We start from the raw sequence: 16,686 nt of genomic DNA on the forward strand, positions 1-16,686 counted from the left end.
AACAATATTTAATCTTCAATTTGACTTATACACATGTAGTTGCAACGAACGTTTTATTCCTACATGTTAAATTTTTATATTAACTGTTTTTAATAACAAGCCCGGACAAGGCCTCACAAGGCCTATACTAGTCAATAATGTTCCAGAGTATGTTATTATATCAGCTTATCCTTTAGTTACATGATTAAAATATAAACTAGACAGACGTTAATGGTAAGATGTGATTAGCGATGCGATACAATATTGGAATTATAAATTTTAGGATTTGCTTCATGCAAATTATTTAACGTTGTCAATGATTGGGGAAATTTTTCCAGTCGTCGTAATCAAATTTTAATGTCTCAACGATGTCGAGGCGACGTTGCTGAGAAGAACGAGTGGTCGCATGAACTTATACGATGTAAAATGAATGAAATGCATTAGCTGAGACGTTTGGACCAACATAATTTGCACAGCACACTTAACTTCGTCTGCACAGGGTACATGCTCGGTCTTGGAGGTTGTTATCTTCAAAAGCTCAATTTCCATTATATGTTGTATCGTGATCATTGCTGTTGCTATTGCTATTACCGTACTATACAGGGTGTTCCAAAAAGACCCGGCCAACTTTGATTGTTAATACATTTATTACGACAAATGATTCGATACCCTTGATTTTATAGGATACAGAATCTCATATATATGATACATATGGTACAGAATATATTTCAAGTTTTCTTTATTTTCAGGTCTGTTAGTTTAATGTGAAATAAAATGGCGACTCCATAAGAGAAAGCTTCGTGAGTCAAATGGTTCATCGATACAAGATCCGACACACAAGTTCAGTATAATTTCCATACAAGGTATGGAAGGAATAGTAAGGGCATTTTATGAGATATTTCACAAATCTGTTAACTAAATTGTTACCAAAAAATTTCTTCACCAATATGTTTGTAAAGGTGTGTAATAACATGTGTTAAAATGTTGAAGTTCAACTCCCGTGGGAAACCCAGAAAAAAAGCTGTTGAATTCGGGTACCGAAAAATTATTTTCGAGAATTTTTATTTTTTAAATCGGCCCTTAAGTAACTTATGAGGGGTCAAATAAGGGTTTTTCATGATTCTGAGTTGATTGTTAACATTTATATTTTCACTTTTACATTTACACACAAAGTAGCTTTTATTTCACATACATATATAATACTCAAGAGTTATTTCTCATTCACAATGTCAGAAGTTTCAACAGTCATTGTCTATGTCTTCTTCAGACTCAACAACATCATGACTGCAGTTTCTGCATGTAATGCCATTACAGACTCCACAGGCCGAGATGCACGTGACCCCATTCTTCTTGCAGCTGCATCGCCGGCCATCAATTACGAGGGTGCAGCAGGGTTGGTTAGTCAAGTCAAGTGGATCAGTTAACGCCTTCAGGCTTGTATTTGAAAAGTCTGCCTTGTTTGCCTTGTTCATCTTCTGATCTTTGTTGCTGAACAGGGACAATGGGAAGGGAGTCAGCTCATACTGTAAGCTTGTCTCAACTGTCATATCCCGCTGGGCGAAAATGATCAGTCGGTTGAACAACTTTAGTGAGTCAAGGTGAATCTTTTTCTCGTTGACCAAGGGAAATTTTCTTAGTGATGACAGGGCTTTTATCTTTGACTTGACATCCATGGTCGACGTCACTGACTGTCCATCCAGCTTGATCTGCATCTCCATCCCAACTTCAGCTGCTCTCTCAGCATTGACTGCGTCATCTCCAGTGCTTGTGAATCCTGTTGAGAAAGACACGAGCAACTCCTTGTCTCTATCGTTGTCGAATGGCTTGATCTCCTCAAACCATTTTAGGACAAGTTCAACTGCCTCTGCATCTCGCTTCATCTGTGTCTTGGCAAGGTCTCTGTGGACTGGAACATGTTTACTGACGTCCTCCTCCATCCGCCGGTTGACATCAGACAGGTGACTGAGGGTGAGCACCCAGCATTTGTGGCCAGAAAAACTGTTTCTCATTCTTCCTCTGCTCAGTCCACCTTGTGACTTGGCTGCCTTCATTAATGTCTGCTCAATGCAAATGTCACACCATGTGCCGGACCACTCATGACTTGAGTAACGGACAACGTCGTTCCCGTGGGCAGTGAGACGTTCTAAGGTGTCTTTGTAAGCAGGCAAAGTTTCTAGTTCCTTCATGAGTTGACAGTACAGCCGTGCGCCCTTGGCATACTGATGATGGCCTGCAGCGGCAAAGATGTGAAGCATCTTGGTAACAATGCAGGACAGATGCCCATTGTGGTCTGCAAGTCGCTCGGTTCTGATAAAGACCTTGATCACATTTACCATGTGGTGGTACTCCACCCAGAGTGCAGGTGTTCTTCCTCCTTTTGCGAGTCGTTTGAAGGTTTCTTCAAACCTTTGCTCAAACACTGGCACTACTGGGTCTGAGTGTCTGGCTCCCATCTTCCCATCAGCCACCTTCTCCATGAAGGTCTTCATGTCACCACGCTCCTCCTCAGTGAAGGCAAGTTTCATGATGTGTTGATAGATGGCTGCATCGATGAGGAGGTGAACACGGATTGCCTTGTCAAAACATCCTCCATCCATGATGTGGTTGGCTGTCGTACTTCCAGGATAGATCAACTGGATCACATCTAGTAGTCCAGAATCTTCCATGATGTTACCCATTGATCCAAGATAAGACTTCAGCAGGTGAAAACCACCCAACCTTGGAATGACGGGTAGATTTGCCTGCTTTATTATATTCACAGCCTTCAGCCAAATCGGAAGATCAAAGGTCACTATAGCGACCCCAGCGCGCCGTATGCACTCTTTCAGAGTGGTGAAGATGGTGTTGAGGTCATTAGGGTCTCCTTCAATAACTGGGAGGAACTGTACAGATCATTTTTACACTTCTGGTGGTACCTCAGTTTTCCTTCCTTTTGAGCCTCCTTCATACGTCCACAACAGTAACATTTTCGACAGTTTCTGCTTGTTTCAATAAAGTTGAGTATCCCTTTGGAGTTGCCTGTATGAGCCTTTCAGCTGGTGTATCCGAGCGTGCACAGATGAAGCAATTGAGCACAGGTGGAGTAACGTCTTCATCCATATTGCTAGACTCCATGTCCTGCAAAGTAGAAAATGAGATATATTTAGAAATTATTTTTCCACAAAGGAGTGTCTGTGGTGAAATATAAATGTTAACAATCAACTCAGAATCATGAAAAACCCTTATTTGACCCCTCATAAGTTACTTAAGGGCCGATTAAAAAAAATAAAAATTCTCGAAAATAATTTTTCGGTACCCGAATTCAACAGCTTTTTTTCTGGGTTTCCCACGGGAGTTGACCTTCAACATTTTAACACATGTTATTACACACCTTTACAAACATATTGGTGAAGAAATTTTTTGGTAACAATTTAGTTAACAGATTTTCATATGTTTCCCTTACTAGATTCCGCCATCGAAGACTAGTATCGGAGAGTGATACAAGAGGTTTGAGACTGGAAGTTGTCAGAAACAGCAAAGTACCGGTCGACCAAGCACAAGTGCAGCAGACATTGAACGAGTGCATGAATAATTTTAAACAGAGTTCTCGAGCGGCACTCAGTAGAGAGTATACCTCTGCCTGGTTGGCCATATCACTCAATGGTGAACAATCACTTAAAATTTAACAATTCTCATGGATTCAGATCTTCACCAAAATCAAATCGAATCGTCCTTGTCAGACACCCAACTGGTCCACCAAGTTTCGTCCATATCCGTCCACAACTTTTTGAGACATACTGCTATGTATCGTTTTTGGCCCTATCTCCCAATGGTGAAGAATCACTTTAAAAATTATAGTAGCCGGATCCGAATCCGGATCTTCACCAAAATCTAATCATTTCGTCCTTGTCACATACGCTTCATCTTTGCCAAATTTAGTCCGAATCCGTCCACAACTTTTTGAGATATTTTGTTCACAAACAGACAAACAGGTAGACAGACAGACCGACAGGGGTGAAAACATAACCTCCATCCACCGTTCGTGGCGGAGGTAATGATGGACCCAAACGCAAGGCGTTTGCCTTGGAAATGCTCAGTCGCAGAGTGGATGACAAACATTACCTGAAAAAGGTCATGTTCACAGATGAAGCTTGCATTCATTTATCAGGGAAGGTCAACCAGCACAATGTGAGGATCTGGGTCTCTGAAAACCCCAATGTGGTCTTTGAACACATACGCGACAATCCAAAGGATAATGTGTGGTGTGGCCTCCATGTGTGGTGTGGTGTGGCCTCAAACTTGCCAGATTCGGAGCAGGTCCAACTTGCCATATTGGGGGTTGTGTTACGGATCCCGGATTTAGAGGAGTTACTATTCATGTCATTGCTTATTAATGTTTATTCTATTAAAGGTTGTTGTGGTTAAAGGGTTAGAGAGGCTCCGGATAACAGGAGACCGGAAACGGGATAGTGAACCGGAAGAAGAAAAAGACACGAGGTCCGGGAGAAGCGGCGATCTTTTTCTTCCTCGCCCAGCTCCGACGTGAGCGGTGTCGATATTGAGCAGCGTGGGGGACGCTGCGTTTGAAAGCCCGTCTGGCGAAAGGAGTTACCTGCGCGGGGTAATTACCGATTACACGTCCAGTTGCCGTGGGTTCATGCACGGAACCAAGCGTCCGGCACAGTTCGCCTCCACGTCTACAAGGACGCGTACGGGTTGCCCCTTGGGCCTCGCGCGCTTTACAAGCCGCGCTTTGCTTTGCCCACTTTGCTTTGCAAGGCGGTGTGCGCTGCAGCAGCTGTTCCCGGTACGCGACGTGCACGTTTGGAACACGTCAGCCAGGGGTTCGTTCAACCGCCCGTGTGCGGAGAAGTCGACCTTCACCTTGGTCTGGAGGGGCCCAGAGACATTGTGAGGGACAGTGACCATTGAGGGGTCGTGAGTGGGGAAAGAGGGGAAATTTATGAGATGGCCATCTTAGTAAGATTGTTGATGGATTGTTGATTGCTGATGATGGATGGAGAATATATTATTAAGTAATCCGGATCCTTGGTGTGGGGTTTCTTATTGACTTGAATTGTTGTGTCTTTCATATTGATTGCGTTACGAAAGCGTATAAATCATATATCTTTTTGGCGGGGTCCCTCCCACGGTCCGGGGGTCACCAAGACCAGGTAGTTACCGGGAGGACCACGTAACAGAATTGGGGGCTCGTCCAATTGAATTCCGGGATCTAAAATTGTATAACACTAGGGCATTGCCCGTACGTGGGTGCCCGTTCCTTGCCAATGCCCGTACTATATATATATCTAAAATTATATCCCCCCCCCCTCTATTTACATGAAATGGTTTGGTCCATTCGCAACGACCACAGAACCCCCCCCCTCTATTTACATGCAATGGTTTGGTCCAAAGCGAACGGTTTGGTCCATTCGATGTGATTCGATGATTCGATGTGAATGGTTTGGTCCATTCGCAACGACCACAGAACCCCCCCCCCCCCTCTATTTACATGAATGGTTTGGTCCATTCGCAAAGCCAAAGCGAACGACCACAGAACCCCCCCCCCCCTCTATTTACATGAATGGTTTGGTCCATTCGCAAAGCCAAAGCGAACGACCACAGAACCCCCCCCCCCCCCCCTCTATTTACATGAATGGTTTGGTCCATTCGCAACGGCAAAGCGAACGGCGAACGGCTAAATCGCCATAGCTCGGTAAGTACTTGTCCGATTAATTTCAAACCTTGAAAAGGCACATCCTCGGGTCCCCAGCAATATACCTGGCAAGTTTCAAGTATATCGGACCGGTAGTTGTCGAGAAACAGCGGTCACAGACAAACGTACAGACGTACAGACGTACAAACGTACAAACGTACAGAGATTACTGGAATTATAGATAGATAATAAAATAATAATTTTTAGTAATTAAAATTTATTAATTAATTATTAATTGGTAAATTTTTGAGAAATTGTGGTAAAGTCTTGGGTGAAGGTTAACAGGTGTTAACGATAGCCACCATGGCGTTTGTTGCACATAACTTTGCGGTAACACCTAGTGAGGCACAGTTCCGAGCGTTACTAAAAGCGGACCTCTTGAAATTGGCCAAACATTTTAACTTGGAGGTCCGAACTAATTTGAGGAAGGCAGAGTTGCAGACCACGGTGATACAATCTATGGTGGGATTAGGAACATGGGACGAGTTAGCCTGGCAGTGGCTACCCGAAGAACCAGAAGACGTTGAGATCCGGAAACTGGAGTTGCAATTACGGAGCCAGGAACGGATCAAAGAAGAAGAAAGGAAAGCAGAAAAGGAAAGATCAGAAGAGGAAAGGAAAGCAGAAAAGGAAAGAGCAGAAGAAGAAAGGAAAGCAGAAAAGGAAAGAGCAGAAGAGGAAAGGAAAGCAGAAGAGAGGAGAGAAGAGAAACAGGCAGAGGAAAGGAGAGTGGAACGAGAACTCCAGGAAAGGTTAGAAAGGATGAAAACAGAGGAAAGGAAAGCAGAAAAGGAAAGAGCAGAAGAAGAAAGGAAAGCAGAAAAGGAAAGAGCAGAAGAGGAAAGGAAAGCAGAAGAGAGGAGAGAAGAGAAACAAGCAGAGGAAAGGAGAGTGGAACGAGAACTCCAGGAAAGGTTAGCAGAAGAAGAAAGGAAAGCAGAAAAGGAAAGAGCAGAAGAAGAAAGGAAAGCAGAAAAGGAAAGAGCAGAAGAAGAAAGGAAAGCAGAAGAGAGGAGAGAAGAGAAACACGCAGAGGAAAGGAGAGTGGAACGATAACTCCAGGAAAGGTTAGAAGGGAGAGAAGCAGAGGAGCTGGATTTAATGAGAGAACGGGGAGAGGTACCACCCTTGCTGACGGGGTCGACACCTAGCCAGAACACCTGGGAGGTGGGCAGACATGTGAGGCTGGTTCCACCCTTCAGTGAAAAGGAAGTCGCTCAATTTTTTCCACACTTTGAGAAAGTGGCTCGACAGTTAAACTGGCCGGAGGAGGCCTGGACCATACTAGTGCAAGTGTGCTGGTGGGTAAAGCTCAAGAGATTTATTCGGCGCTACCAATGGACCAATGTGCAGATTATGAGGTATTGAAGAAGCACATCCTCAAAGCCTATGAGTTGGTTCCTGAAGCTTACCGGCAAAAATTCAGGAATGCCAGGAAGAGGGAGAGTGAGACCCATGTGGAGTTTGCCAGAGTGAAAGAAAACATGTTTGATCGGTGGTGTGAGTCGAAAGGAGTCGGGAACGACTTCGAAGCATTGCGTGACCTGATGCTGGTGGAGGAATTTCAACAGTGTGTCCACGAGGACATCAAAGTGTACCTGCAGGAAAAGAAAGTACCAAAGTTGTGGGACGCAGCCACCATGGCAGATGATTATGCCTTAACACACCGGATAGGGGTCCACACACGTAGCTCCTCGCCTAGACTTCAGCAGGGGAGTTATGGAACACCCGGTGCGGAGAACGACAATACATGGCGGCGGCCTCGAGAGGATTATGGGGACAACGCGGATACCCCAACTGTTCGAAATCAGAGGGCTACGGGCCCAAGACAAACTTATTTCCCAGGGGGCCCGAGGCAGACCACGAGTTTTTCCTCCGGGCCTACTTGCGCCTTTTGCAAAAAACCTGGACACTTGATGTCCAGTTGTTACCTCATGAAAAGGGACAACCCAGAGCGGAGTCCGACTATTACAACTCCGAATGCGATGGCTAGCGTAAGAAATCGCCCACAGAAGAGTTACCAACCATTTATTTATGAGGGGTTTGTCTCACTCGAGGGAGACTTGACTAACCCAAGACCTGTTAGGGTATTGAGGGACACAGGAGCCCATCAATCCTTAATGCTTGAAGGCATTTTGCCATTGTCAAAGAGTACCGCAACTGGTGATAGTGTTCGGTTACAAGGGATCGGTGGCTGTGTTAGTGCCCCACTTCATGTCATCCATTTGGAATCCGATTTGGTGTCAGGACCGGTCACTGTCGGTTTACAAGCCACGCTTCCTGTAGAGGGGGTATCTGTGATTATCGGGAATGATTTGGCCGGGGGGCAAAGTTATGGTAACCCGAGGGTGGGTAAAGAGCCCCGCAGGGGAAATAACACCACCCCAGCTCGGGATGGCGACAAAAGTTCCAAGTTATTCGTAGGGGGACTGAACTTCAACACAGAGGAAGAAGTTCTGACCTCTGTCTTCAACAGATATGGGCCGCTGGTGGAAGTGCGGGTGGTAAAAGACAGGGAAACGCAACGGTCAAGAGGGTTCGGCTTTGTCACGTTTGCAAGCACAAGAGACGCCAGGGAGGCAGAGAAGAATTGGAATGGTAAGGATTTGGAGGGTCGGACCATAACAGTAGGGAAGGCATTTCGTAGGCGTCGAGAGGTCTACAGAAGAGGACCACTTGGCGGTAGTTTTGGTGTTGGCAGCAGCCGATATTACTATGGAGGCTCCCAGAGTTACGGCATCTCCCGAAAGAATGATTGGCAGAGGACTGGCCGAGAAGGAGACCGCCAGTCAGGGGACTGCTGGGACAAGGGGTCCCACCGTAACTGTTAGGAGTCCGGAGAAGTTGAAGCACTCTATATACGGCAGAGCCGCCAAGCCTGGGCTCCTACACGGGCTAACCGTGAACGCCACGTTCTTAAAAGGCGTCCCGGTAGGGAACGTTCCTCCCCGTACTAACCGTGAACCCCACATTCCTTAAGGCGTCCATGTCGTGAGTACTCAGCTGGGCCTCCATCCAAGAGCAACTAGAAGTGGTTGACGCTTGGTCTAGAGGGAATTACCTTGGAATCTCTGGGGGTTTTTGGTGAAAGTTTGTTGCTTTATTTTTGAGATGCGATAATTGTGCCCGGGGGGAACTGATGATTTGGGGTATCGGGTTGGTTTATCAAAGTTGGCCGGCACAGAAAGTTTTCGCGGGGTTCAAACTTTCTTTCTTGATGGGTGGGAGTGTTACGGATCCCGGATTTAGAGGAGTTACTATTCATGTCATTGCTTATTAATGTTTATTCTATTAAAGGTTGTTGTGGTTAAAGGGTTAGAGAGGCTCCGGATAACAGGAGACCGGAAATGGGATAGTGAACCGGAAGAAGAAAAAGACACGAGGTCCGGGAGAAGCGGCGATCTTTTTCTTCCTCGCCCAGCTCCGACGCGAGCGGTGTCGATATTGAGCAGCGTGGGGGACGCTGCGTTTGAAAGCCCGTCTGGCGAAAGGAGTTACCTGCGCGGGGTAATTACCGATTACACGTCCAGTTGCCATGGGTTCGTGCACTGAACCAAGCGTCCAGCACAGTTCGCCTCCACGTCTACAAGGACGCGTACGGGTCGCCCCTTGGGCCTCGCGCGCTTTGCAAGCCGCGCTTTGCTTTGCCCGCTTTGCTTTGCAAGGAGGTGTGCGCTGCAGCAGCTGTTCCCGGTACGCGACGTGCACGTTTGGAACACGTCAGCCAGGGGTTCGTTCAACCGCCCGTGTGCGGAGAAGTCGACCTTCACCTTGGTCTGGAGGGGCCCAGAGACATTGTGAGGGACAGTGACCATTGAGGGGTCGTGAGTGGGGAAAGGGGGGAAATTTATGAGATGGCCATCTTAGTAAGATTGTTGATGGATTGTTGATTGCTGATGATGGATGGAGAATATATTATTAAGTAATCCGGATCCTTGGTGTGGGGTTTCTTATTGACTTGAATTGTTGTGTCTTTCATATTGATAGCGTTACGAAAGCGTATAAATCATATATCTTTCTGGCGGGGTCCCTCCCACGGTCCGGGGGTCACCAAGACCAGGTAGTTACCGGGAGGACCACGTAACAGTTGGTCCAACTTGCCATATTCGGGGTCGGTCCAACTAGCCAGATTTGGGGTCGGTCCAACTTGCCAGATTTGGAGCAGGTCCAACTTGCCAGCTTCGAGGTGGGTCCAACTTGCCAGATTCGGTCCAACTTGCCAGATTCGGAGCAGGTCCAACTTGCCAGATTCGGGGTCGGTCCAACTTGCCAGATTCGGGGTCGGTCCAACTTGCCAGATTCGGAGCAGGTCCAACTTGCCAGATTCGGGGTCGGTCCAACTGGCCAGATTCGGGGTCGGTCCAACTTGCCAGATTCGGGGTCGGTCCAACTTGCCAGATTCGGGGTCGGTCTAACTTGCCAGATTCGGGGTCGGTCCAACTTGCCAGATTCGGGGTTGGTCCAACTTGCCAGATTCAGAGCAGGTCCAACTTGCCAGAATCGTGGCCGGTCCAACTTGCCAGATTCGGGGTCAGTCCAACTTGCCAGATTCAGGGTCAGTCCAACTTGCCAGATTCGGGGTCAGTCCAACTTGCCAGATTCGGGGTCAGTCCAACTTGCCAGATTCGGAGTCGGAATCTGGTGGAAAATGTCCAAGTCGACGGTGGAAAACCTGGAGGATCTTCATTCTCAGATCACAGCTGCATTCACATTGATGGACTCAAACATGCTGAGCCGAACATGGCAAGAACTCACGTGCACCGCCTTGATGTCCTGCTCACGACAGAGCTCAAACCGAAGTGTATTGATGTTGTGCATAGAACTTTATGAGTTTCTGTATCATATAAACCAAAGGGTATCATTGTATCATTTGTGCTTCTAAATATAATACCAAAGTTGTCCGGATCTGGATCTGGCCCTGTATTAGTGTATTATCCTCTTCTAACATGCTCGTTTTTACACCACATGCCATTTTCTCTTGCAGTCAATTGAACCTGCCCATCCATGCCTTTGTAGTAGCATCACATCGGGCTACAATCACAAATGATTCACACAAACACAATAACTTATATCCCCAGTATGTTTCTCCTTTTTAATGCTCTTAAACATTAAACAAAGTAACATCATTAGGCATTGAGAAAACTAAAAGTGCCAGGCATAAAATGCCCTTTTCCCTGCCCTTGGCTGTGCTTGCGAGTACAACTTGAAAGCTTGTGTTGGCAAAGGCATTATGCCATTGTATTTGTGTTGACAGCAGCAGTCAATGAGATCGAACACGCTGCACAGGAAACTACATTAGTGCTGACTGATGTGTTCCCGAATGCATTGCACTCATCAGAACATCCGCTTACTATAACAGCGGCATCTTGCTGCACCATTCATTATTTTCTTCGGTGCAAAAGTAATTATTTTCAATATTACAGGAAAGATGCAACGGTTTAGTCCGTAAATCTCCTTTTCACCTTCATGATCTTTCTATGCAAAAGTAAATTTACATCTTTTGGTTATGTGTGTGCTTGTTTGTGTGTGTCTTTGTGTGTGTGTAGCATTGGTTGTTTTTTTCCATATTCATGGAACATTATATATATATATACACTAGCGTTATATATATATATATATACATTATAAATATATATATATATATATATATATATATATATATATATATATATATAGCGTCGATACTGAGGCACGGGCTTATTTTAACTGAGGCTAATGACTGTACCTGAGTTTCTGTGTTGTCATGATTTACACCAATCATAATACAAACAATTACTTTGCACAAATGTATTTGTTGTGTTTGTGATATTACATTTTTATAGGCAATTTAGGTTGAAGATTTAGGTTGAATGTTTTTTTTTCAAGAAAGAACCCCTCAGCACACACATCGGGGAGGGGTAGGTGCAGACTGGAAGTTTGGGACGATTACACCTCACCACCACATAATTAAAAACACCTCACCACAAAGTAATTCAAAACACCTCACCATCACGTAATTCAAAACACCTCATCACCAACTAATTCAAAACACATCACCACCACATAATTCAAAACATCTCACCACCACATAATTTAAAACACCTCACCACCACGTAATTCAAAACACCTTACCACCATGTAATTCAAAACACCTCACCACCACATAATTCAAAACACCTCATCACCAACTAATTCAAAACACCTCACCACCACATAATTAAAAACACCTCACCACCACGTAATTCAAAACACCTTACCACCATGTAATTCAAAACACATCACCACCACATAATTCAAAACACCTCATCACCAACTAATTCAAAACACCTCATCACCAACTAATTCAAAACACCTCACCACCACATAATTAAAAACACCTCACCACCAAGTAATTCAAAACACCTCACCATCACGTAATTCAAAACACCTCATCACCAACTAATTCAAAACACCTCACCACCACATAATTAAAAACACCTCACCACCAAGTAATTCCAAACACCTCACCACCAAGTAATTCAAAACACCTCACCACCACATAATTCAAAATACCTCACCACCACATAATTCATAATACCCCACCACCACGTGATTCAAAACCACCACCACGTTATGAAAAACACTTCACAACCACGGAAACAAAAATTTCAGGGAGTAGTTCTTCTTCTTTCATGTATCATCAGATGGCCAGCTCAGTGTCGTGCAGCCATGCCCTCGTCTCTGGTCCTACGTCGAAGAGGCCGGCTTCTGAAGGTGGTCTGTATAGGGGGCAGGTGGTAATTATGTGTTCGGCAGTCTGCTCAGGCTCGCCGCACTCGCAGGCGGCACTGTCTGCCAGGCCCCACATCTTCAGCGATGATTTGAAGCGGCCGACCCCCGTACGTAGACGGTTCAGCAAGGTCCATTGCAGGCGTGGTAGGTCTTCTCCTACAACGCCACCTCCTGGGTCCCAGATGTAGTGGTGGATGCGGGTGGGCCCGGCCGTTTCCCACACCTGCTTCCAAGATGCCGCCAGCCATGCGCTTCTAGACAGGTCCTCAGGGATAGAACTGAGCATCTCTTGTGCCGCCTTGTTGTAGGGATGGCGGGACTTGAGTCTGCTTGGAGACGCCACTATCGTTGTGGTGTTGTGCAGGATGTGCCAGTCGTGTTTCTGGGCATTCCTTGACAGGGCGAGGGTAGCAGCCTCCCGTCGGAGGCCGGCCGGGGCGATTCCCGCTAGGACTGGCAGGTTGAATGCCGGGGTGGGCTTCAAGCAACCAGCTACAATGTGGAGGGCGTTGTTACTGGCAACATCAACCTTTCTCACGTGTGGGCTTCTGCTCCAGGCTGGGGCACAGTATTCGGCTGCAGAGAAGACCAGGGCTTGCATGGATATTCGTAGGGTCTTGGCGGAGGCTCCCCAGGTCGTACCAGCGAGACGTCGGATAAGCGAGACCCTTGATGTCACCTTGGCCTTAACTTCTTCTAGGTGTTGCTTGAAGGACAATATCCGATCTAGGCGTACACAGAGGTACTTTGGGGCTTGCTGAAACTCCAGGCGTTTGTTGTCAACGAACACGTCCAGTTCCCTTTTTGCTTCTCTGTTGTTAAGATGGTATGCCGCTGACACTGTCTTACCAATGCTGAGCTGCAAACGCCACCTCCGGAGGTAGGCTACCAAGGTGCCCATGTCTTGGTTGATACCGTTTTCCATCGCCTTCCATGTTGGTCGTCGCAGCATGATGGCCAGGTCGTCCGCGTAACCGTACTTTCTGGATGTTGTATCCGGCAGGTCGTAGATGTAGATGTTAAACAGCATCGGCGAGAGAACAGAACCCTGCGGGACACCATTCCTCAGTCTTCTGAGCCTGCTGCGCTGGCCGTTGCTGGTCTGTAGGACGAAGCTGCGGTTTGACAGCATCTCCATGATGAAGTTCACCATATGCCGGTCCGGGATTGTCCTCAGCAACTTCAGGTGGAGTCCACGGTGCCAAACGGTGTCGTATGCAGCTGTCAGGTCCAGGAACACTACGCCAGCTTTCTCATTGTCCTGGAAGCTGTCTTCGATATCTTGTGTGAGTAATGTTACCTGGTCCACTGTTGACCTGCCACGACGGAAACCGGCTTGTTCCCGCGGGAGCTGTGGGTCCACCACTGGGTCGATGCGGCTGTGGATCATCCTCTCCAGAATCTTAAATGGGACGCAGAGCAACGAGATCGGTCTGTAGGACTTTGGATCTTCCGCAGGTTTGTTCGGCTTCGGCAGGGCTATGATGGAAGCACGGCGCCAGGTCTTCGAAGTTCAGTGACAGTAGGGAAGGGAGTAGTTCAGTGACAACAGACACTGCCCAGATATGTAGATGTATAGATAAATGACTGTACCTGAGTTGCTGTTTTGTCATGGTTTACACCAATCATAATTCAAACAGTCATAATGCACAAATGTATTTGTAATATTCGTGATATTACATTTCATAAACAATTGAAGTTGAAAAAAAAATTTCCCCAAAAAACATTCCCCCAAAAATAAAACATTTGAAAAATTTTCAAAACAAATACCCTTCTGACATACGGACGGGAGAGATAGGTGCATACCAGAAGTTTGGTACGATTTCACAAAAGTTTGAGGGAGTAGTTCAGTGACAACACAACACAACACAACACAACACAGACACTGCACAGATATATATATTTATATATAAACTGAAACGCAAAAGAAACTTACCACCTTTGAAACCTTTAAATATCAACAATAACACTGCGTGTAGTAAATGTGTGAACTTATTTGTGGACAATAGTGTCCTCACTGTCAGACGAAATGGTCACGGATGGACACTTGAACCTTCAATGGTCACTTCATAGCACAGCTGTTGAAAAGCCGTTTTGACTGTCAGTGATTAGCCAAGGGGTACGGGATGATTTTAATGAGCTGCACGTGATGTCTTGATATTGGCTTTAAAAAGGCCAGTGCAAAATGGGCATTTCAATCAACATGCCACGATTGTCAAGGGATCAACAGCAGCGTGCCCTGGGCGTGCTGCAAGGCGGACTGAGCTACCGTGAGGTGGCACGTCGCCTTGGCTGTTCACACCAGACGATATCGGCCCTGGTGGACAGAGACACCCTCCACAACTCTGCAGATGACAGACCTCGATCAGGGAGGCCAAGAGTCACCACTGCAAGGCAGGACAGGCAGATGGTCCAAAGTCACCTGCGGGATCGATTCCATCCAGCATCCCGCACTGCGGCAGAAACTCCGGGTACTCCGGTTCTCAGAACGAGAATGACTCGTTCAAAATAAAACAAACCAACAATTGCTAATTGAAACATTGGCATTTTATTGATGACATGTCAAGTTTTTGACCAAGATACACCATCTCATCAGTTTGTTCTACAGTACAGAACAGCACACGGTGCAATGTCAGTCCCCTTTCAATAGCGTGTGTGGCCACCATTGTTTTGGATACAGCCAGTGCATCGTCGGCGTATCCTGCCTACCAGTCTTTGGATGGATTGCTGCTAGATTCTGTCCCACTCAGTCCTCAATGTCTGAAGCAGCTCTGCCCGTGTCCTGGCCCTGCCAACTACGCATCTCCCAAGCTCATCCCACATGTGCTCTATGGGATTCAGGTCAGGGGAGAGCGCAGGCCACTGCATGGTGTTGATGTTCTCGCCTTGGAGAAATGCAGTGGTAAAGCGAGCAGCATGGGGACGAGCGTTGTCATGCTGAAAGGTTCTCAGTTCTGGGTGGTCTAGCAGGAATGGCAGCAGATGAGGTCGCAGGATGTTATCCACATACCGCTGGGCGTTAAGATTCCCATCCACAACCACCAGTGGCGTCCTGTACCGGCCTGATATGGCGGCCCACACCATCACACTTGGGCCACCCCACCTGTTGGCTTGATGCACGCAACAATCGGCATATAGCTCGCCAGTTCTTCTCCAGACACACTCACGCCCATCAGGACTGTCCACACCGAACCTTGACTCATCGCTGAAAGCGACCTCGTTCCACTGCGCCAAGGTCCACCGCTGATGCTGCTGGCACCATCTCTGTCGGTTGCGGCGATGGGGCAGCCGTCATCACAGGGCCTCTGTATGGTCTTCTGGCAGTCAGACCATAGTCATGCAGTCGTCTTTGTGCAGTATCATTGGAGATCCGTGGGTTTCTACGCCCTGGAGTTTCTGCCGCAGTGCGGGATGCTGGACGGAATCGATCCCGCAGGTGACTTCGGACCATCTGCCTGTCCTGCCTTGCAGTGGTGACTCTTGGCCTCCCTGATCGAGGTCTGTCATCTGCAGAGTTGTGGAGGGTGTCTCTGTCCACCAGGGCCGATATCGTCTGGTGTGAACAGCCAAGGCGATGTGCCACCTCACGGTAGCTCAGTCCGCCTTGCAGCATGCCCAGGGCACGCTGCCGTTGATCCCTTGACAATCGTGGCATGTTGATTGAAATGCCCATTTTGCAATGGCCTTATTAAAGCCAATATCAAGACATCACGTGCAGCTCATTAAAATCATCCCGTACCCCTTGGCTAATCACTGACAGTCAAAATGGCTGTTCAACAGCTGTGCTATGAAGTGACCATTGAAGGTTCAAGTGACCATCCATGACCGTTTTGTCTGACAGTGAGGACACTATTGTCCACAAATAAGTTCACACATTTACTACACGCAGTGTTATTGTTGATATTTAAAGGTTTCAAAGGTGGTAAGTTTCTTTTGCGTTTCAGTATATATATATATATATATATATTTATTGTTACGGTCCGCGGATAAGGATGTTGTTTGCCGAGCGGAGGCACCGCGGCCGAACAGTTTTCCCCGACTAAACCCGATTCCCGAACGTTGGCTGGATCGCGTCACAGATATTCAATATGGAAAACTCTAAAGCGACCGAATGTAAAGAGGAAGAAGAAGACGTACAGAAGAGTAACGGGATTTATTATTTACACACACAAGCAAAAGGAGCAGTCAAAGTTATTTACAGGGAACATGGAAAAAGCAGGTGTCACAGTGAAAATTACTAGCTTATCTACACAGGCTTAACT

At 46.7% G+C, this 16,686-nt stretch overlaps 1 protein-coding gene across 1 annotated transcript in view; it reads right to left on the reverse strand.

Moving 5' to 3' along the window:
* LOC137431330 (zinc finger protein 608) overlaps nt 1-16,686 on the reverse strand; it is a 1,424,803-nt gene that overhangs the window by 945,032 nt on the left and 463,085 nt on the right. The gene's annotated exons all lie outside the window — the stretch shown is intronic.

The sequence above is a fragment of the Myxine glutinosa genome, chromosome 7 (assembly GCF_964187855.1).
Source record: "Myxine glutinosa chromosome 7, kmMyxGlut1.1, whole genome shotgun sequence".
NCBI classification, from domain to species: domain Eukaryota; kingdom Metazoa; phylum Chordata; class Myxini; order Myxiniformes; family Myxinidae; genus Myxine; species Myxine glutinosa.